Source organism: Ochotona curzoniae, unplaced genomic scaffold (genome assembly GCF_017591425.1).
Source record: "Ochotona curzoniae isolate NIBS_2020 unplaced genomic scaffold, NIBS_Ocur_1.0 patch129, whole genome shotgun sequence".
Classification (NCBI taxonomy): domain Eukaryota; kingdom Metazoa; phylum Chordata; class Mammalia; order Lagomorpha; family Ochotonidae; genus Ochotona; species Ochotona curzoniae.
Window position 1 is genome coordinate 24,593 of NW_024466672.1, and position 23,080 is coordinate 47,672.

General features: G+C 40.4%; 1 pseudogene; it reads left to right on the forward strand.

Moving 5' to 3' along the window:
* The window catches only part of LOC121166339, a 41,184-nt pseudogene that overhangs the window by 14,581 nt on the left and 3,523 nt on the right, over positions 1-23,080 (forward strand).

The following is a 23,080-nucleotide window of genomic DNA, read 5'->3' on the forward strand; positions in this document are numbered from 1 at the left end:
ACGGCCAATGCTATGCTGATCTGAAGCCAGGAGCCTCTTCCTGGTCTCCCACGCGGGTGCAGGGTCCCAAAGCTTTGGGCCGTCCTTGACTGCTTTCCTGGGCCACAGGCAGGGAGCTGGATGGGAAGCGGGGCTGCCGGGATTAGAACCAGCACCCCGGGCCCGGCACGGTGGCACAAGTGGTTAAGGTCCTCACCTAGCACGCCCGGGATCCCATATGGGTGCCGGTTCTAATCCCGGCAGCCCCGCTTCCCTTCCAGCTCCCTGCCCGTGGCCTGGGAAAGCAGTCAAGGACGGCCCAAAGCTTTGGGACCCTGCACCCGTGTGGGAGACCCGGAAGAGGCTCCTGGGTTCGGATCCGCATAGTATCGGCCCGTTGTGCTCACTTGGGGAGTGAATCATCGGACGGAAGATCTTCCTCTATGTCTCTCCTGTTTGTATATCCGCCTTTCCAATGAAAAAATAATTAAAAAAAAAAAAAAAAAGAACCAGCACCCATATGTGATCACAGGCATGCAAGGCGAGCACCTTAACTACTGCGCCATAGCGCCAGGCCCTGTGTATCCTTTTTTCACTGTTTCCTACAGAATAATCCGGAGTTACTGCTTTATGTGCTTGACATGATCGGTAATATTTCATTGTCCTAAATTGTCATCAGAGTACCAGTGTAGTTTAGAAGGCTTCATTTAAAAATGTGTTTAATTTTGATAAAATATGTTCCAGTAGAGGAAGTTCATAAAATGTTGTCTATGTGTAAAGAAACTACTCTTTAGGAAAGAGGAGGCTGCCTTTGTTTGAATTTTCAGCATCTCTGTTACTGTGGATTGCTCTTTCTGTGACTTAGTAAGATGCTGCAGGGAGACCAATCCTTTGTGAGTACCCTGTATTCTTACACAGCTTGTGGGGTGAGCCAAAAATGCAGTGCTCTGAAGGCCTTTCACACGAGCCTGTTCTCAAACCAGAGGCTTATTGGCTGCTTGTTATGAAATGGACGGGCAGAGCCCGGCACGATAGCGTAGTGGTTAAAGTCCTCTCACCTTGAACACACCGGGATCCCATATGGGCACCAGTTCTAATCCCAGGAGCTCCACTTCCCGTCCAGCTTCCTGCTTGTGGCCTGGGGAAGCAGTCGAGGATGGCCCAGAGTCTTGGGACCCTGCACCTACGTGTAAGACCCAGAAAGATGTTCCTGGATCCTGGCTTCGGATTGGCACAGCACCAACCATTCTGGCACTTGGGGATTGAATCATCGGACAGATCTTCCTCTCTGTCTCTCCTCTGCTCTGTACATCTGCCTTTCCAATAAAATACATAAATCTTTTTTAAAAAGAGAGAGAAAGAAAGAAACGGAAGGGCCCAAGGTCAATGTTCTCTCCCTGGTGGCACAAACCACACAAGATACAGTCTGTCCTGCCACGGTCCTTGATCAGGGACGTGACCTACAAACAGTGATGCTTATGCTGCCTGCTTTGTCTCTGAGCCAGCAGTCTGTCTATTGCCTGCAAGTGTGAAACTGGAACAAGTTTGACCTCACTAGCTTGCCATTAGGTTTTAGGCCTAATAAACACACCAATCTGAAACATTCAGTACATGAACATTTAGGAAGTTTGTACTAGTAGAGAACAGCATATATAATCAGTTAAAATCCAAGGCAAAGCATTGTGCCGCACACCTGCAAGTTGTAGCTGCCCCTTGGGCTAAGCTTTTAGAGATCATGTAAAGAAGCAGTGTAGTAAGTGGTTCGAGAAAGCAGGAACATGCTCCCAGCACACTGATGAAACAGGGAGCTGTGCAGGTCCTGGGGGAGTAGTTGTTGCTGGGGATACTGATTTCACTGTATTCAGTGTGTTTGGAGAAATCCGTGCTCAGTGTGTTTGAAAAATCTTAAAAGACAAAAGCAAAATGAATTATCGTGGTTTAGAAGAAATTTATTGAAGATGAGATAAACATTTATGTACAAGTATATGATGTAAATGGTAAAAAGTATTTCTCGATTATCTTTACATAAATATGTGGATAATGTGTGCCAGTTACTATGAAAACATTATTTTACTTATGGCTCTTAACATTTTATACAATCAGGCCAAGTTTATTTTTAAATATTTTTATGCCACTTTGTATTTGGCAGCCTTCTATTGAAGCAGCCTGCCTCTAATCTATATTTCTATCAGATTATATTTGTGTTTTCTAGTTTACTTACCAGCTGTCACTGGAGCACCAGAAATGCTTTGAAACTTCTTGAAAATATTACTTCAGAAATACTGACTTTAATTAGTTGTATAGTTCTCACTAATCTCTGTTCTTATCAGTACACTGAGAAATGAAAGGCTCATCTAGGAATATGAAGTTCAGAACATGGCTCGCTTTTTCTCACTGTGTTATTAATCATCTGTGTTTGTTCTGGAGTTGGAGCACAGGGGTGAAGCTGAGATCACAGTCTGTGTGCCAGGTCAAGTACGGCTTTCTCTCCAGCTACCTACTAATGCGTTGGTGTTCTTTGCTCAGGGTAGTTCTTACCTATATCTGTGTTTTTGTCAAGGTAGATTGTACCTAGTGTTGAGTTTCAAATTGCACAGTGTTCTAAAGTAAACCAAGGTACATTGTGGAATTTTTAAAATATTTATGATTTATTTTTATTACAAAGTCAGATATACACAGAGGAAGATCTTTCCTGTAGGCCCCGGTCTCCCAAGGGTTAACTCCACAGCTCAGCTTGTTTCTCAAATGTGTAACAGGATGGGCAATCTTGGCCTGATACATTTAGCCCCTGGCTTGACTGCAATTTCCCTCCTTCCTGCTTCCCCTTTTTACATGTCCTCAGGGGAGCTTAGGTGTTGCTGGATCATTGGGAAAGTGCTGGAAGGGGCCAAGCAGACTATAAAGATGCAACTTGACTTTGAATAAACTGGCATTCTCTTCACAAGAATGAGGCAAGGTGTGTTGTGTGTGTTGTCTGTCTTGTCTGTCTCATAACCCTAGTCCCTCCTGGCAACGTGGGCCTTGCCAACAAGTATAAACATCTCTCAATTTGTGGACTACAAATTTAGGTATTAAAATTCTGGGATTAAAACAATGTACTGGGCCCGGTAGCCTGGCCTAGCGGTTAAAGTCCTCACCTTGAACACACCAAGATCCCATATGGGCGCCGGTTAAAGAAAAGTTGTTAGGAAAAAAAAAGTTGTTAGGAAAAGCTGAAGGTAAATTCTATGCTTATTTTTAGAAACCTAGTTCAGTGTAGAAAGAATGTTAAATCCTTTGAACTAAACTACAGTTAACTCTTTTCTTAGATACAGTAAACTGCTAAAAGTGAACTGTAATTTTAAAAGTTGTTTAGAAACAGGAGAGTTAACATGGTAGCTCGAATTTTATATTGTCAGTGAAATCTGTGGTGATCTTCTGGATAACCCAGTCCCCCGAGATTTTGGCTTGCAGAAATCATTTCAGGATACACTTAGAGCATTTGTTGTGATGGAATTGAGAAATGCTACTATTCTTCAAGTTGTCATAAATTTTCCACTTTTCTGTCAAGACTCAGCTTTACTTTAGGAGATGTGTCATATTCTGTGTGGCCAAGGAGAAATGGAGGCGGAGCGAGATGGCAGCTGGAAGGAGGAAGCAGGGAAATCAGTTCTACCTCCTTTGATCACCATTAAGATTGCAATATTGTCCTATTGGTTGTTGCTCTCTGAAGAGAGTTAACCCTTAAATGTTGTGAATTGCCTCTTCCTGTCTTGTTCCCTGTAGTCATCCTTATGTTGGGCTAAATGTTTTACCGGGAGCTAAAGGGACAAGCTGCATCAACTGTAACAAAATCTCTTAGAGAATTCAAAGAATGGCCTAATAAAATTTTAAGAATTATCTGTTCAGTTTTACTTCCTACTTACTTTCTTCTCATTTCCCCAGACGTTTAAAAAAGTATTATAGCATCTTATTAAAGAGCAGAAAAATAGGTTCTTTACTCTAGAGAAAGTTTTAAACTATTGTGAGCTTTTCTAAAATGCTCTGAAACAATATTACGGTAGTGTTCACAGAACTAAATGTGAGCCTTAGTAACACAGAGTGGCTCCCCAGTAAACACGAGCTGCTGATAGAATTTGATCTTCTCTCTCACCCTTTTGCAATTCACATTAACTGTTTGAGTCATGTGTGTTTCCCATGTGTCTGATTATGATTGTCTACCTTGGTTATTCTGAGGAACTGAAAGCCAGTCCTGCTGTGCTGTGCAGTACCTCTCACTATAGTTCCTGAAAAGGCACATGGATGGTTTTTGGTCATTTTGTACCAAATTAAAACAAAATCTTACTTTAAAAATAAGTTGTTGTGATTTTATGGAAATTATGCTTTTCTGGTAGCAGAAATTTATCAATTTATTAGTAAGCATGCAGAGTAGTCTGTAACTACAATATGCTTTACAAACTTTTACAGTTTTTACCCACCTATTGATGAACCAGCCATTGGAAATAGTAATATTGATCTGTCGGGGCGGCAGGAAAGAAAAGAGATCTTCAAAGGAAAAACATTTGTATTTTTAAATGCCAAGCAGGTAATGTTAGAAATTATACTTTCCTAAAGAAGACCATAAATCAACACGTGCTATTGTTCTCACACTGATAAGGTATTTGATTTGAGAATTTTTGTACAGAATTGTGAAGTGCAGGCACCAGCGTCTGCCAGGTGATCATGTATATAATTATATTTCTTAATACCTGGTAACTGAGCTGGTTTATATAAATATGTAAACACAGAGGACAGGAAACTTTGTCCTGGCTTAGTCAGTCAGTAAGCATCCATAGAGTGTCTTCTCTGTGCCAAACAAGGGTCCTAACACTTTGTTACTGCAGAAAGTCATGCTGGTAAGCCGACAGAGTAAGTCTGATGATGACGATGATGTGGACAAGGTAATGGTTCCAGGGCTGCATGGAGAACTTCTGAGTAAGGATTCTGCCCAAAATGAAATCTCAAATGATCTATTCTAGGAGTAGAACCAATTCTGTTTAAATTCCAATTCAATTTTATTTTCCAAATTCAATTTTTACATAGTAAAAGTTATCTCAGGACACTTTGGCTGACAAAACATGTTTCTTTCCATTTTTAGTATAAGAAACTAAGTTCAGCAGTTGTCTTTGGAGGTGGAGAAGCTAAGTTGATAACAGAAGAAAATGAAGAAGAGGATAGCTTCTTTTCAGCTCCTGGAACGTGTGTTATTGATACAGCAATAACCAGTACACAAATGGTAATTCCTGACTCTCAGAAAAAATGGATTCACTCAATTATGGAGATGCTTCAGAGGTACAGCACTATTATTTTAAATTAAAATGCAAATGGGAAGTTTTAGGTGACATTTTGATTACACTTCATTTAGCAATGTAAAACTACTAGAATACTTCAGAATTTTGGGGAGAATGACCTTAAAATACATTCATTTGGGAAAAGCACTTGAAAACTCATAGGTAGTGTTTTCATAACACAGTTTCCATGAACTTTTGACGATGCTTCCTAGATACAAGAATTCTTGTGATAGTTATGCCATGTGGTTTACTTGAAAATTGATTGTGACTTGGTGTGCTAGGAACAGTTTTATCAGCATGTTTTCTGCCTCTTTTTTTTTTTTTACAGTAATAGAATTTGTATTTAGCCTTTCTGAATCAATAAAGTCGTATTAAGCTTTTTTGCTGAATATGATATAGTTAAGGTTAAAATTCAAGATAATTTCTTTCTGAAGTTGCTTAAAGCTGAAATGTATTCATCCTTTCATAACTACATATTAAAAGTCATATAAAAATTTTTCTTCCTTTATAATGTAATTTTGAGGAGACAAGAAAAAAATAAAGGTCAGATACTTTAGTATTTGTAGTGCTGATAGAGTCAATAGATACGTTCAGTCAAGGGTTTCTGCCATTCTGCCATCAGCTTTTTATTGGTTAACAATCTTAGCAATATTATTATTTTTATTTTAAGATTTATTTATATGAAAGGTTGGGTCATAGAAGGGAAAAGGGGGAGACAGAAAGAGATCTTCCCACGTGGCTGCAGTGACTGCAGCTGGACTGATCCAAAAGCAGGAGCCTGGAGCTTCTTCCCCGTGGGTACAAACGCCCAAGCACTGGGGCCATCCTCCCCTGCATTCATAGGCACATCAGCAGGGAGCTGGATTGGAAGTGAAGCAGCTCAGACCTAGCCACCGTGCCACTGGATCCACAGTCTCAGTGTTGTTGAAGCTTAAAAGGATTTGTGAAATTGTGGAGGGTGTTCCTGGAGCACTTGGTGGAGTCCTCTAGGATGACGGAGGCTATATATTCCCCAGCACAGGGCAAAATCGCTAATTACTTACCTTGGAAAATCTAGTGGACCAGAGAAAGCTCATCCTAGCTGAGGACCAATTGTAGCTACAAGTATGCTTCTTTAATTGGTCAACATTGGAACAGACAGCCTGAGGCGTTCCACCCACTGCTCCCTTCTGAGCATGTGGTGGCAGTCAGCATAAGGAATAAGGGACTGCACTGCAGGTGCACCCCTCAGGTCACTTTCTGTGTGGCCACAGTTGTCAGCCACTCCGTGGGGACCTGCCTGTCTCCTGCCTCCTTGCAGGGTGAGTTCAGTTACCCTAGCTCTGCTCACTCTCTCTAGTGAATTGTTCACCCCCTCCATCACACCAACTTCTCACAATGGAAATACCAGGTTTGCTAGTCTGTTGACTAAATTTATACTCACCTAAGAAGATACATAGTTGGGACCTTGAGTGCAGATATGCCCGAGAAATTCATCACCAGCTCTCTTAGAGATTCAGTTGTCCTGTTCCCAGAGTCCTTCTGACGATGGCGATTGCTTTTCTTTTTCCTCATGTGGGTTTGCTAATTAGAAAATAAATTTCAGGGGCCGTTACCGTGATGTACTAGGCTGTGGTGTCAGCATCCCATATGAGTGCCAATTTGCGTCCCTGCTGCTCCAGTTGGAATCCAGCTCCCTGCTACTAAGCCTGGAAGACAGTGCAGGATGGCCCAAGTCCCTGGGCCCCTGCATGTATGAGAGGTACCAGCAAGAAGATCCTGGCTCTTCAGACCAGCCCAGCTCTCTATTGCAGCCATTTGCTGAGTGAACCATCAGATGCAAGATCTCTGTCTCTCCTCCTCTCTTTATCACTCTGCCTTTCAAATAAAAGCAAGTAAATCTTTTTTTTATAAACAACAAAAAAAATTTAAGAAAAGCAAAATTATTGTATTGCTAATACAGAAATGTACTGCTTCATTATATTTTGTACACCAGGAATTTAATGGTTAGCAAGATAATCATAATCTCTGCCATTAGTGGAGCTTACTGTCTAGAGAGAGAGAGAAGGATAAAGTAGGCCCATAATTATGTGTGTGCATGAAGGAAACTAGGTAACAGGGCCAAGTGGAAAAGTCCATTCTAAATATAGAAGGCCCCTCCTGCTAGTACCATGGTGTGTGGGTTAGTGGTGCTGGCATCTGAGATGGGTGCCTGTTTGAATCCTGGCGGCTCCACTTCCAGTGCAGTTATCTGCCTGTGAGAGCAGCAGAGGATTGTCCAACAGTACTTAGGCTCCTGCACCATGTGGAAGACTTGGAAGATGCTCCAGGTTTCTGTCCTTGGAGTGACCCAGCTCTGCATCCCATTATAGCTGTTAGGGGAACAGCAGATGGATGATCTCTCTGTCTCTACTTCTCTCTAACTTTGCCTTATAAATTAAAGCCTAAACCTTTTTTGTTTGTTTTTTAACATAAAGGCAAAATAAGTAGAGAAGGCCCCTTTCAGGCAACATTTTTCCTGTGATGAGAGAGCCTGTGGCAGAGAGCCAGGTAGTGAATGTACCAAGCAGAAAAAGAGTGATACCATTTATCACTTAAAAATTACATAAATCTATAGAAAAGGTTAGTATATTCAAATATGTAATCCTCACAAGCGTTATTTACTGTTATGATTCCATTATGTAGATGAGGTACCTGATGAAAGGACTTGACTAGAAGATGTAGAGCATCATAACCAGAATAGGGATCCAGGCGTCTAGTTCTCTAGTCCAGGCTCTTCAGCAGTGCATGTTGCTTTCCACATACATAAATGCTGGGAAGAATCCAACCCTCAGTGGAGTACAAGGTTGGACTGACAACCTTGGTCATACGGTGACATTTGCTTCTATAGTCTTTGCCCCTGTTATTTGTTTTGGGGCCAGGATAAGGGTGAAGGACTCTGGGATAGGCAGAGAAGTCTTGGAGTTTGGAAAAGATGGTTGGAGTTGGTGTTGTGGCACTGCAAGTTAAGTAACCATGCTTGCAGCACTGCAGTATGCCTTATAAGAGGGCTTGTTCCAGTCCTGGCTGCTCCATTTCAGATCCTGCGTCCTGCTAAGGCACGTAAGAAGGCACCAGAAGATGTACCAAGTACTTGGGCAGCTACTACCCATATGGGAGACCAGAATGGAGTTCCTGACTCCTAGCTTTGGCCTGGCACAGACTTGGCTGTGGACTCTCCGTTGCCCTCATTCTCACATTCAAAAAAGAAAAAAATCTTAACTGTTGGTTACATCTTGAACTATCAAAGAATATTTGCATTCTTTACAGTGTTTGTTTAAAAAAATAGACTTTTAGAAACATTTCATGTAAAGAGTAATTTGTGAATAAATGTCTGGAGAATAAAGATGTGGTGCAAATACCAGGCCATTTTTTTTTTGGTTGAGATTCATGTATTTATTTATTTTTTACTGGAAAGGCAGATTTACAGAGGCAACCTGACCGACACCGAAAGAAAGATCTTATCTCCACTGCTTTACACAGCAAGTGGCCACAACGGCCAGAACTGAGCTGATCCAAAACCAGGAGAAAGGAGCTTCTTCCTGGTCTCCCACATGGGTGCAGGGTCCCAAGGCTTTGGGCCATCCTGGACTGCTTTCCCAGGCCACAAGCAGGGAGCTGGCTGGGAAGTGGAACAGCCAGGACATGAACCAGCGCCTGTATGTGATATTGGCGCTTGCACGGCAAGGATTTAGCCACTGAGCCATCGTGCTGAGCCCACAGGCCATCTTAGTATTTGCATGTTTCTGTGTTCTTTTTACATTTATAGAAACTTTTTATTAATTCTTTTTTGTTTGTTTCTTTACTTAGGAGTATTGCAAAATCTGTGAAATGTTTACAACTTGTAACTTTGGAGCACATGTTTTTAGTGTGATGATAAATAAAAAGCCCTTAAGTTTTATTGTAGTGAAATTGACAACTTTTGTAGTCAGTGATTTTGTTTATGTTTAAGAAATATTTTTGTAGGTCAGAAAATGCTCATGTTTTATTGACTTTTTACTAGTCTTATTTTGCTTTTCATGGTTGTTTTTTTTTTCTGTTGCATAACAAAGTTCCTACATGTGCAGCTATGCTTTTACCTTTGTTTTATTCCACTGATGAATGTGTCATGCCACATTTACCACTTTGTCGTAATTGCTGTCACTTCAGTGAATTCCTCTCTGCTGGGAGACTTTTTCTCCACTTCTTCAGACGCATCCCAGCTATTATTTGCTTCTCAATTTTCCATGTACGTTTAGAATCACAGTCTCAAAAGCTGTGTTGGACTTTTAGGAATTCCACTGAATGTATGTGCACGAAGTAGAATTAGGTGTTGATTAGTATCTGGATATGATGTCCCTAACCATTCGCTTAGGCCTTTTAAAGACCCTTATAAATCACTATAATTTTAGTGATTTGTGTGGACATTTTAATATTTTTTGTTAGATTCATTTGTAGATAGTAGGCACCCTATGGTACTATGCAGATGCATGATACTGTCTCCCTGATGGTCCTTTCTGGTTATTTGCTGTTGATGTTTGTAAAGTGCTGACATTTAGATATTCATCCTGTGTGCAGCCACCTCCTTAGACTCCCGTTTAACCCTTAGTCATTTATTCCTGTTTTGTATAAATTGTACCTACAGATAATAACACGTCTGCTCTCTTTCCTAATCCCTGAGCCTCTGATCTGTTTTTTTCTCTCTCCTTGTATGTTTTGTTCTATTTGGAGCTGTGAGAGCAGTGTTGAATAAATGTAGTAATGGTGACCACATTACTCTCTTTATTGATTTCAGAAGCAGTGGGGCAGGCATTTAGCTGAATGCTTTAATGAAGATGCCACTCTCCCACATCAGAGTGCCTGGATACAGTTCCTTATTTTGCCTCCCGACTCTAGCTTCCCAACAGTACAGATCTTGGGAAGCAACAGTGTCCAGTAACTGGGCCGCTGCCAAAGCCATGGGAGAGCTGGATTGCTTCCTCAGTTACTGAGCTTGCAACTGGCCCAGCCCCAGTCATTGTGCCTATTTAAATGAGCTAGTGGGTCAAAGCTTGCAAACTCTGTGTCTGCCTCTCAGATAAATATTCAACAATTTTAATAATATGAAAGATGCTTCTTTTGTCTTCCCGCTTAGAGTGCCGTATTTTCTGTATAGCATTGTTAATACTTAAATATTTCAGGTACTGACTCTTCAGAACAAATTGCATATTATAATTTATAGTTTTAAAAAACTTAACGGGGCATTTAAATACTAGTTTTAAGTTGCCTAAAAGATATATAGGTATTTGTGATCAGCTGGTTGTAATATCTTCAAAATGTTTGAGTATAAAATTTTTAGGATTATACCTGTACTTAAACCCTTTTTAAAGTTCAGTTCATAATTATCTTTGTTTTGTAAAATCAGTCATTCACAGTGTAAAATAGCAGCAAATTGGTATACCACGAGATTCCTTTAAGAAGATACTTCAGGGCCCAGGGCAGTGGCTCATGTGGCTAATCCTCCCCTTACAAGCTCCAGGATCCCCTGTAGATGCCAGTTGGTGTCCACTTCCCGTCCAGCTCCGGGCTAATGTCCTGGAAAAGCAATGGAAGATGGCCCAATTTGTGGACTGTGTACCCATGTGGGAGACCTGAAAGAAGCTCCTGGGTTTGGATGTGCTCAGCTCCGGCTATTGTGGCAATTTAGGGAATGAACCAGAGGACAGAAGATAATCTGCCTTTCCAATAAAAATAAATAACCCGCCCCCCAAAAGGGGATACTTTAATACATTCGATTGTCGAAGTTTATTTGAAGTGCAGAAGTAGCACATGTATAGCTATAGCTTGTATGTAGTCCTTTCTACTTCTTTTCTTTTTTCCCTTTTTCTTGTATCATTGTCATCATAGAGTAATTTATAATACTATCTTATTTTTTCATCTTGGAATTAGTATTTTCTGCTCACTGTAAAAATTATAGAAATTTATGACTATAAAGATCTGTATCTTTTTCTGACTTTTTTTTTTCATTTTGCAGATAGTTACCTGACTTCATAAAGTACGATAGACTTGTCTAATGTAATATACTGCTGCAGTGTTATTGTTAATGGAAGCTAGGTCTGTGTTTGAAATTCTGTTCACGCCAAAAAATTATGGTTTCAGGGAGAAACATAAGATTGATTTTGCATGATGTAATCTTAATATTTTGTCCTGCTAGACAGGGTCTTCGACCTATTCCTGAAGCAGAAATTGGATTGGCAGTTATTTTCATGACTACAGAGAATTATTGTGATCCTCAGCACCAGCCCAGTTTAGGTAATTAAAACATTATTCTGTGGTTTAGCAACTTTATCATTTAGTCATAGTCTGTGTATGTGCTAGGTACTGGTATGCTTTCTAAGACTGATTGCATTTGCAGTCTTGAAAACATTTGTTTATACATGCATACATTTATTAACTTAGTAAATATTCGTGGCTATCAGGTACTAAGCTCTGTTCTGGTGTTGAAGACACCTTGGTGAATAAAGTAATGCAGGCCTCTTTTAATGAATTTTATATCCTAAAGCTCAGGATTCCAAAGTAAACATCAGTCTACTGCCTCAGTTCAGATAGGGCCAAGTACAAAGAAAGAGAAGAGTAAAGCAAGGTGAAGAGAAAGTGATTGAGGACAAGCTCTTGTAGTGAGGCAGGCGTGGAGGGCTTCACTGAAGTGCATCCTGAACGAGGGAGAAGGCAGATTATATGTCTGTGTGACAGAGTGTCCAGGTAGACAAGAAGGATTAGCCTGGATTTGTGTGGAGAATGGATTCCTAAGGTCTGTAGTGGAAGGGTGGGTACAAGTGAAAAGCTCAAGGTGAAAAAGAGGCTGGTGCTTTGGTCCAGTGTGGTAGTTGTGGAAATGCAGAGACTAAATGTCTCTCTTGGTTCTCGCCCTTGTGATTGTTTTTGCTTTGTTTTGTTTCCACTTGTTCACTTGTGTGATTTACAGGAGCAAAGACAACGACTCCAGGGCCAAGCCTTTCACAAGCCTTATTGGTTGATGAAAAACTAAGGCCAAGTCTCCCAGTGAACACTACAACGTATGTCGTTGACACAGAGTCAGAGCAAGTAGATACGTGGTAAGGCATCTGTGTTAACAAGCTTTTGCCAATGTGCTGCCACTAGATTAATGATAGATTAGTATGATGAAGAAATAGTCAGTGCCTTTATCACATCATCTCTTAGGAGATGAAGCGTGGGAAAGTAGGATGGCAGGGAAGGTGACAGAATAGAAGTCATCAATTTTCTGTAAGGGACCAGCAACTAAGTATTTTAGCCTTTGGGCTTTTCTGTTGCATCTACTCAGTTTTGCCTTTGTGGCATGGAAGCCAGCACTATAGATGCTTGGCTTATGGTGAATTTCTTTTTTTCATTTCCTTCAGCTGTGTCTTGTAGACTAGAAAGAATTACACAGCTTTGTCACTTGTGATATAAGTTTGAAACAATGGTAGTTTTCCTTTATCCGTAGTTTTCTCTTTGGAGCTTCTATTATCTGTAGTCAACTATGATCAAAAATGGTTAAGTGGAAAAAACATTTTGTAAGCTTCAAATGTTGTGCCATTCTCAGCATGATGAAGTCTGTGCTGCCCACGCCATCCCATCCAGGATGGTTGTCATTCTTCTGTGCAGTGGGAGAGGAGGGGAGAGGTAGGGAGGTTAGAGGAAAGGAGGGGAGAGTAAAGGAGGGGTGTAGAGGGGAGAGCAGAGAAGAAGGGAAGGGAGGGATGGAGAGGGGAGGGGACAGAGAAGGAGAGGAAATGGGAGGGGAAAGGGAAGAAGTGGGAGGAGAGGGAAGGGACAAGGATCCAGGGATCCCATAGAACTACCTCGATTTCTTAAAAGGAGATGCTCCCATTGACAGAATTACTTACAATTGAAATATTTCTCTATAAAGATAGCTTATTTAGTGCTTTTATGTTTGTTAAGCATTTGGGGGTTTTATTTTTTTGAGATGACTTTCTTTGGAATGCATTAGATTAGCTTGCTCTGTTATACTTTTTATTCAAGATAATTTATTTTATTTTAAATACTCCTCAATGAAGTGTTCGTGTTAAGTATTTGAGCTATCCCTACTCATATATTGGACTGTATTTAGTTATTGCTATACTTACATTTATATTGAGGTCAGATTTAACTTTTTAAACAGAGACACTATTTTGGATGCTGAATGACAAGTTTACCTGTTGTGCTATGGGTGAATGTGTGTGTGTGAAAATAATAGCATTGGCATTATCCAACCATATGCTGTAAAACTGTGTCTTTAAACTATTTTCTGCCAGTGTATGGAGTTCTGTTCTGTTCTAGAGATGCCATCTGGCTGGAATATCAACATCAGCCCATCTAGAGTGATATAAATAGTTCTTTACATGTGATATTGGAATGACAGATTTTTCTCAATTTTTTTTATTATGGCACATTTACTTAGAAATAATTTTAGAAAGAAAATAAGCATTTATCTATGGTTATCGCTTCATTTGATCTATAATAAGAGACAAAGTAGATTTTCCTTGTGTAGGCTGTTTATCTGTTAGAGCATGCCTGAAAATACATGCTTGTGAGGATGAAACTCTTCCTCCTGGGGCTTGTCTGACCCTAGCTGCTCCCTTGGACGGTAACATCAGTCCAGTGAAATAGTGTCTGTCAGGACTTTGCTCCTAAAGTTACATCACTTTAGACCTCTCCAACATCCTTATTTGTAGATAAATTTGCTGTAAACTTGATTACCTACTTGCATTTTTTTTCCTTTTGCTACAGTATGGATTTGAGTGAAAGGCCAAAAGAAATCCAGATGTGCAGATTGGAACAAAAGTCTGTAACACTTGCACGGAAAGATCCATTGTAAAGGAACCTCCCCAAACAGGTTCTCATAATCAAGTATCAAATACTCTGGAAAGGAAGCAAATGTCAGACTCTCAAGGTTCACCAACAAAGTTTGCAGGTGAACATAAAGGTAGAAAATGGGCTTCTCAGCAGCAGACTAACTCCATCAAAAACTACTTTCAACCATTTCCTAAAAAAAGGTAAATGTTTAGATGACTTTCCTGTGTCTCTAGAAAATCTTGTTTTTCTATTATTATATAGTTGGCATTTTCTTTAGTCCTATTTTGCCTCTGCGTGTGCTTGTGGATAATAATTCTCCTAGATGAAATTACTTTTTGTGGATTTTTTTTTAAGATTTTGCTTATTTTTCTTGGAAAAGGCAAATTTGCAGAGAGAGGGAAAGACAGAGAAAGATCCTCTGTCTGCTGATTCATTCCCCAATGGCTGCAGTGCCTGGGACTGAACTGATCTGAAGGCAAGATCAGGAGCTTCCTCTGTGTCTCCCATGTGGGGTTGCACAGTCCCAAGGATGCAGGCCATCTTCCACCACCTTTGCAAACCACAAGAAGGGAGCTGGATGAGAAGTGGAGCAGCAGTGACATGAACCGGTGCCCATACAGGATGACAGCGCTGCAAGCAGAGAATTAGCCACTTGAGCCATTATGCTGGCCCCTTCCCTTTTGTTTCTAAAGTCACCATGAAGCTGTTCAAGATGATTATTGCTGGACTAGCGTTGTTGTGCAGAGTGCATTCAGTTGATGCTTGCGATAATCAAGAATTCTGTAATAGTCCTGGTTGCATTGCCCTCATTCCAGCTACCTGCTAGTGTAGGTCCCTAGTACTTGGTCTCGAGCCACCCACATGGAAGAGCTGCATGGCATTGCAGGGTTCTGACTTGGGCCTGCACAGCCATTTGGGGAATTAATTAATGTATGAAAGAGATCTGTCTATATCACTCTGTCATGAAGTGTGTTTGCCTTTCGATCAATGAATATTTTCTAAAACAGATCCTTGATGTTTCTGCCATTTTGTAGGGCTTGTCTCTTAACCAGCAATGCATCATCTATAAGGGACATCCTTGGACACAGTTGCCTAGTGCTTAACAGTTAAATCTTTCTCTTTATTGTAGTCTTCATTTGTTTTTCACAATAGTGGCCTATCCAGGTTCTTAGATCTGTCTGACTTGGCCCTGAGAGAGTTTCTTTACACATTTTTGTATGTTTTTTAAGCATTCTGATTTTGGGGGGTCGTTCTGGTTTTTTGGGTTTTTTTGGTTGTTGTTTGTGATCATTTCCCTTGTGGTTAACTCTTCTGTGCCTCTCAAGATGAATGTGTTGCTGCTTCTTAGTATCTTTTCAGTCCTTCCCTTCCTGTCTGAGCTGCGGCTCCCTGGTTTGAATTCTGATCACCTAAGTTACTATAAAATTCTCTTAGTCATTCTGCCCGTCATACAGCCTTATATTAAATCAGTGTTAAACATCTCCTTCACGGGTCCAGTTCAGCACTAATCCAGTAAGCATGTGAGAGCAGGGACCTAGGTCTTTGTGTTTTCGTGATCCGGTCACACAGTAAATGCACTGAACGTCAGTAGCATCTTGAAGATTTAGTTACTCTGATTTGTTAACTTAAAGTGAGTTAACCTGTCAAGTTTTATCCTTTGGATAATGTTCACTGCCCACAATTCCCTACATTACACATCAGCTGCTGTCTCCTGGCAGCAGAGTATTTTTAGACTTTTTTTGTTGTTGTTTTTACCTTTTTCTCAGCAGTGATTAATCAGTTCTGCTTCAGCAGAGAAAATATGGATTTCCATATTGCTTGAGCCACAAGGTCCATTAGTCCTATCACAACTGTAGAATGTGTATAAATATGAAATGCTTTCAAATGTCTGTGGTTGGTTTCCAGTGATAGTATTAATTATGAAAATCAAGAATACATTGTGAGTTAGATGGAAGGAACCGTAAATCTTACCTAACTGAAAAATTACTTAACTGTACTCATGATCTGTTTGTGTCTTTTCTTTGTTGAAATCTAAGGGAAAGAGATGGAGAAGATCAAGAAATGTCTTCATCCAAGTCAGCACGAACAGAAATGTCTTGTTCTCTTCTAGAACAAACCCAACCTGCCCCAGTCTTAATATGGGAAAACACACAGCAGCATCTATCTCAGAATGAGCCTCTTGACAAAGAAACAGATAACTTGATTCTAGTGAACAATTTCAAATCTGATGTGAAAAATTCTGCTCATCAGTCTCTTTGCCCGGAAAAGCTAATAACTAAAAAGAGAAAAGAAATGGATGATCGGGCCATAGAAGATGAAGTCTTGGAAGAGTTATTCAAGAACAGAAAACCAGAGTTGGAAATGCAAGTGAATGTTCATAAACAAGAGGACAATGTCAATATGAGAAAAAGGACCAAGATGGATCTGGAAACAGGCAGCACTCGCAATGATGAAACAGCACTAGAAAGAGACAAAGGATCTGTAAGTGTCTTTTAAAATTTGTGTACTGAATTATTTATTTGAAAGGCGGTGTGACAAGAAGGGAAGGATGTGGGGAGAGAGAGAGATTGCAGCCAGGTGGCCATGACAACCTGGACTTGGCAAGCTCAATCTCAGCAATAGGAATTCCATGCAGGTCTCCCCGTGGTGACATGTTGAATCCAGCCTGAGCTGGATTTCCAAAAGGTAGCTTCTAAACTATGTTGATGGTAGAACTATTCTGTGCTTTCCTTTTTTTTTTTTTTCTAAAATGTATGTATTTGTTTGAAAGAGTAACAGAGAGGGCTGTTGAGAGAGATACCTTCCAGCTGCCAGCTCACTTGGCAAATGGCAATAGCAGTTACGGCCAAATCCTGGAGCCAGGAGTTACATCCTGGTCTTCCATATTGGTGACAGGGAACTAAGTACTTAAGCTGCTCCCTTCCTAGGCGGGCGTGTCAGCAGGAAGCTGGAACAGGAGTGGAGCAGGAGAATTTGAACTGGCCCTCAGGTATGGTGTACTGGTAACACAATGTGCAGCTTAAACCACGTTAGCACAATGCCAGCCCCTAGAACTGTTCTTTCTACTTTGGGACTTAATACAGATTCTAGTATGTCCATAGATTTACTGTGAGTTAAAATGGAAAACTTAGTGCTATTCCTGCAATGATTTTATCCTTTTTCAGTTATTTCTATTCTGTTTGAACTTTTATTTTATTTTCAATGTTATTTACAAAATTGAGGGAAATGTAGAGCATGTGGGCCTCCAGTTAGGGTGGGGAGGGAGGAGGGTGGGACAAATGTATCAGTTCTTTTTTGTTTTTTTCTCATGTGTCCACAGTGGGAAAGAAAGGCAGTCACTCCTTGCTGTCAAACTACATCAGCACCTAGGGATGGGGGCCAGTCATTTGATGAGAATTAGGGACCCCGATGTGGAGAAGAATGTTGCAAGGCTGACAACTTGAGTGGTTGTGTTAGTTCTGGGTTGTGTCGGCTTCGTTGCATGAGGTTGAGAAAATTTGCAAGGTTTATCAGCTCCAAGTCTTATGAGGTCACTCCTCATCTGTCAGGCATGCTCTCAGGGCCCCCACTGCAACAGGCCCCTGACCCCCTTCCTCAGGTAGTCTGCAGCACCCCTGCCATTGAGCAGCACACAGTAAGCCCGAGGGCCAGTGTGTGCAGGGGGCTTCCCAGCCTAGTGTCTGTCCCCTGCCCCCCACTGCATGGCATTTGCTGCAAATCTTTTAAATCAATAAGATAAAATAAGCAGCTATGCTGGCACACTGATTTACATAACACTGGATTGGCATTATCCAGGCCAAGAATGCCCACCTGCTATTGGCTGCTTTTCTCCCAACAGTAGAACACTTGTCTAGGTCCAAGACAATCTAGGCAATTGCCTCCTGCAATGGTAACATTCTTCTTAGTAGCACCCACTGCGTCTGTGGTCTAGTTCTTCCTCCCCTCATTATATCCGCCTAGTCCAAAGTTTTCCTTCTCATTTAAAATTATATCATTTTCCACTACCCTGTCATAATAGCTATTACTTGGGAGATACCATCATTATATTTACAATCAGCCTACAGTGCAGTAGTAAATATCCATTGAACATGGGCAGACGCTAACTGTACTGGGTCTCACAGATACTGGGACTTATGTTGATGCCCTGTGATTTTGATCTCTTCTGTCAGCTTTCCCAGAATGTCATTCGTTCATTTAGTTAGTTATACTGGAGACTGAACATGCAAATATGAAAGGCAATCTGAGATGTTATTTTTTCATAGGCCTTGAGTAAGATCTCTGACCTGGTGATAGACTTACATGACACATGAGAAAAAGTATAGGTCATCCCCAAGCTTACATTCTGAGAATCCACGTTGATAATTATGTGATTCTCTAAGTTACAAAATAAAAAGTTAGAGGCTGGTATTATGGTGTGGTGGGTTAAGCCACTGCGTGCCATGTCTGCATCCCATATAGGAACTGGTTTGTCTTTGCTGCTCCTCTTCTGATCCAGCTCCCTGCCAATGGCCAGGGAAAAGCAGTGGGAATGGTCCAAACGTTTGGACCCCTGCCACCTGTGTGAGACTTGGGTGAAGCTCCTGGTTTCAGCCTGGCTTAGTTCTAGGCAATGCAGCTACCTGGAAAGCGAGCCGATGGATGGAAGATATCTCTCTCCTTCTCTGTCAGTAACTGTGTTTCAAATAACTAGATAAATGTTATTATTAAAAAAAATAATAAAACCCTAGGAGAATTAGCAGGTTGGAGGATGTAGAGAAGAGGGAGGTAGGAGAAGGTTCATATATTGAATGTATGTTATCATTGTGTCTAAATCAAGTTAAAATATTCTGAAGGTGATAGCAACTGGATGTATATTAAAGTAGTCATGCCTAGTAAGGTTGAAGACACATATTTACTCGTAATAATTGGTGAGTGAAGCATTAATTTTCTTTAGTTCCTAAACATGCACTTTCCAATCTCCTTTTCAAAAGTGATGTGAATATTTATTGCTGTAACATTGAAAACTTTATGTAAAATGATATGTCGTGCACTGTATCTAAAGGGATTGTAGTATTACTGAAAGTTTAGGAAACTCTTTATGTAATATGGTTTTGCCTAGAACATGATCTGGACATCTCAGCATGAAAGATACTGTGATTCTATACAGGACACTCTCCACTTTCATTGCAGACAAGTATCTTGAACAGTTAATGTGACTTTATAATTGTAAATATGAGTTAAGATCCCAATGTAACATATCTAAACGGAATTAAGGTGTTTTTCTTTTGATTATACAAGTCATTTGCGAGAATTAGGAAATGTGGAAGACAAAGGGAAGCACAGTGACAGTTTATTGGTATTCCCACTATAGGAATGAAGGAACAATTTCCCTCTGCCCTATGAACCTTTCCTGGAATAAAGTGACAGAATGAAGTAGGAGGAAAGGCATTTAAAGAAGGGGAAAGATTCACATCATGGGGCAAGGCCACACAAGTGTTTACCACAATCCCAGTTATGCAGAAACATAGGTCCCACTTTTCCTCAGGGAAGGGGAGAAGAAGGGGGCAGTGGTACAATGGCAAATGATTTTAGGGGAACTCAGTGTGCTTGTAGAACTTACTATAGGCCTGAACAAAGTCTGTTTGGCTTGCCCAGTGGACAGTGGCTTGTGTTTAAGATTGATTGATTGATTTGAAAGTCAGGGCTACAGAGAGGCAGAGACAAGGAAAGCTTGCATGTGCTAGTTCGCTCTCCAGGTGGTCACAGCCTCCAGGACTGGCAGGTGAAGCCAGGAAGTTCTAGGACTCCAGGTGGGAGGCAAGTAGCTCAAGGTCTTGGGCCATCTTCTGCTGTCAGCCATCTGGGAGACCCTCATGGAGCTCCTGGCTCCTGGAACCTGGGTTTGGCCTGGCCCAATCCTAGTTGTTGTGTCCATTGGGTGAGTGAACCAGCAGAAGGAAGATCTTTTTCTGCTTCTTTCTCTGTAACTCTGCCTTTCAAGTTAAGTAAATATGTATATTTTTGGTAACTCCTATGAGCAATATTTTATGAATTTTATTCCTTTAGCAAGAAAGTGAAATTGGGAAGAAGTTTAATCTCAAGCAAGAATCACTGTGGTCAGTCAAAGAAGTGTCCATCAAAGAAGAAGCTTGCGTGAGGAAATTTTTATGTGTTCTATTTTATTTGTACGAGATCTGACGTGTAGGGAGCAACTGTCATCTGTTTCCTTCATTGTACATTCTTAGGATTAATTGTTTCTCTTTCTGCAATTCTGATCCTGTTCTTCCTTGTGCCTCCTCTGGAAATGAATGCTGTTGTTAACTGTGACAGTATGGAGTCATTCCTTGCCTCCTGTGACATCAGTAGGTACATGACCAGGAGCAAGACATTTTCAGACTCATAAAAATCAAGTTCTTAAATAATGAAGGTGAAACCTGGAGGGCAGGTGGGAGATGTGAGATATTTGTGAACTGTGGAGGTATTAGGCTACTGCTTTTTAGAGAGAGTCCCTGACAGTGCTCTGTCTGTCTCAGGAACCCCTGCTTGCTGTCTGTTCTGGTTTTCCTTTCCTTCCTGACTGCCTGTAATTTAGACCTGTTAGCACTTTCCCCTGTTATTGTTTCCAGTTTAGCAGCTTCAGGAGCAGCTGCAACAGTGGTGCTGTGTGACTGACTAGGTAGCTAATAGCAAATGTCATGAATCAGAGGTCACTGTTAGCAAGTGAAGGATGTCTGAAGGAATCCTGAGGCTGATTTTAGAACTCTTCATCTGGAAAAAGAAATGGCTTGTGAGTGAATGAGGTAACGTCTGAAAACAAAAATTGATTATTTTGAGGTATTAAAGAAATTAAAAATAAAAAAGTGCTGAGAATCCATGAATGCCTAAGTATGGTAGATGACCTGTGGAACATGTAGAATATGTAATCATCTGTGTGAGCCGTTCTAATGAGAAGCAGACAGTGCTGAGGTTTTGTATTGAGAACATATGCACGAAGGTGAGCTGTTTATTTATTAGGATAGGATACTAAATTTAAAATCCCATATGATTTGTATTCTCCTATTACAGGCCAATGTGTTGAAATGTTTCCAAAGTTATAAAGCATTTGAATTAATAATTTTGGGGATTTGAGGAAGATATGATTTGGTTCCAAATACAAAGTGCAGGCACCAAAAGCAAACTTGTGTCTCCTCAGACGTTCTAAGTTTTTGCCGTAAGTTGCTAAATAACAAGTAATTTTATTTCTCCTTTTCCATCCCTTATGACTCCATTTAAGAACGATGATGAACTTCGGGAAGATGGCGAGGAGTTTCCAAAGAAGCTGTTACTGACTGAATTTAGATCATTGGTGGTTATCTCCACTTCCAGAAATCTGTCGGATGTAAATATTGATTATGGTCAACTGAAGAATTTCAAGAAATTCAAAAAGGTAGTTCTTTCTTTAAGTGTATCACAAGAGGGCAGTGTTTGAAATGTTTTTAGAAATATTGTTAAGATTAAATGGTAATGAAAGCAGTTTATGTTCAAAATGGATGCAGTTTCTTCTACTTAAAAGCTGAGCACAACCAGTAATGAAGGCTGCAGGCATTCTATTATTTCATGCCTTTATAAAACCAAATAGAAACCCAGTCATGTATCCCTTAACAACACTGAGATACATTCTGAGGAGACAGTTTCATCATTGTGCGATACCATGGTGTAGATCATATCACCTGACTACGTATCTAGCTTATATATTAAAACTGTTTGGAACCAGTGTCAATAATGTAAGTGTATTGACATTGACCCACATTACTCCATGGACACTGAATGTTGCATCAGATCTGAATTCCTGCTTATTAAGGAACTGACATTACATAAACTTGATTAGCGCAACTAATGGGATATCACTGGTTCAATCAGTGCGAGTTTGTTATCTGTTCTGGGGATTTGTTTCTTGATCCAGACCTAACACTAACTGGTGGCCTTTGCCCTCTGCATTTGATCAGAGGACAGTAATTATTTCAGTGTCTGCCGTAACTGACATAGTGTAGCTCTTTGTCTGTGATGTGAGCGTGTACTGTTGTCATTTCTCAGGTTGATTTGTACCTGCTATGATGCTATCTAGAGGGGTCTGAACTCCGTCCGACAGGAGCAATCTCTTCTGCTTAGACGAGATCCCTCTCATATGACGCCTTTTTAGTGGTGCACTTGCTCTTTCCCAACTCACAGCTGTGGCTTGTGAATAGAAACTCAAAAGGGACGAGATTTTATTATTGATTAAGTTACCAGGGAAAAATGTGGTGTTTGCTATTGGTATGTAAATAAGTATAAAACAGTGTAAGTAGTTAAATATTTAGAAAGTAGTTTGAATATATAAAAATCATGAGAAATATTGATATGCTAAAAATTATTTTTAAGCTACAAATGGTATTCAAACCAAATTTATTTGAAATGGTACTGAATTGCCTCTAATTAAAATGAATTTGAGTTCTATCTAAATCAGTAATATGGTGGTTGTTGTGCTTTGAAAAATGCATTTGCACACAGAATGTTTTTAGTGCAAACTGTTCATTTGTAAATAGTTAAAAGGTCATTTAGAGTATGAATTGATCATTGTATTTGTTAGTTAAGTGTTAAAAACCGTATTACTTTGACTGATTAACAGGTCACGTTTCCCGGAGCAGGAAAACTGCCACACATCATTGGAGGATCAGATCTAATAGCTCATAATGCTCGAAAGAATGCGGAATTGGAAGAGTGGCTAAGGCAGGAGATGGAGGTTAGTACAAGTGAAGCCCACAAACTGAGATAAACTACAGATGCAAGTTTCTTAAGATTGAGCTCTTAAAAACAACTACTTAGAACCAGAAACAAGGATAACTGGCCTGAGATCATTCAAGAAACGTGAGATCTGAAGCCTTGAGATTAATCTGTACTTTCTGGATCACTTCTATTAGAAAATTCTACTTTATTGGTATTAGTTTACAAAATGGTACATAAGC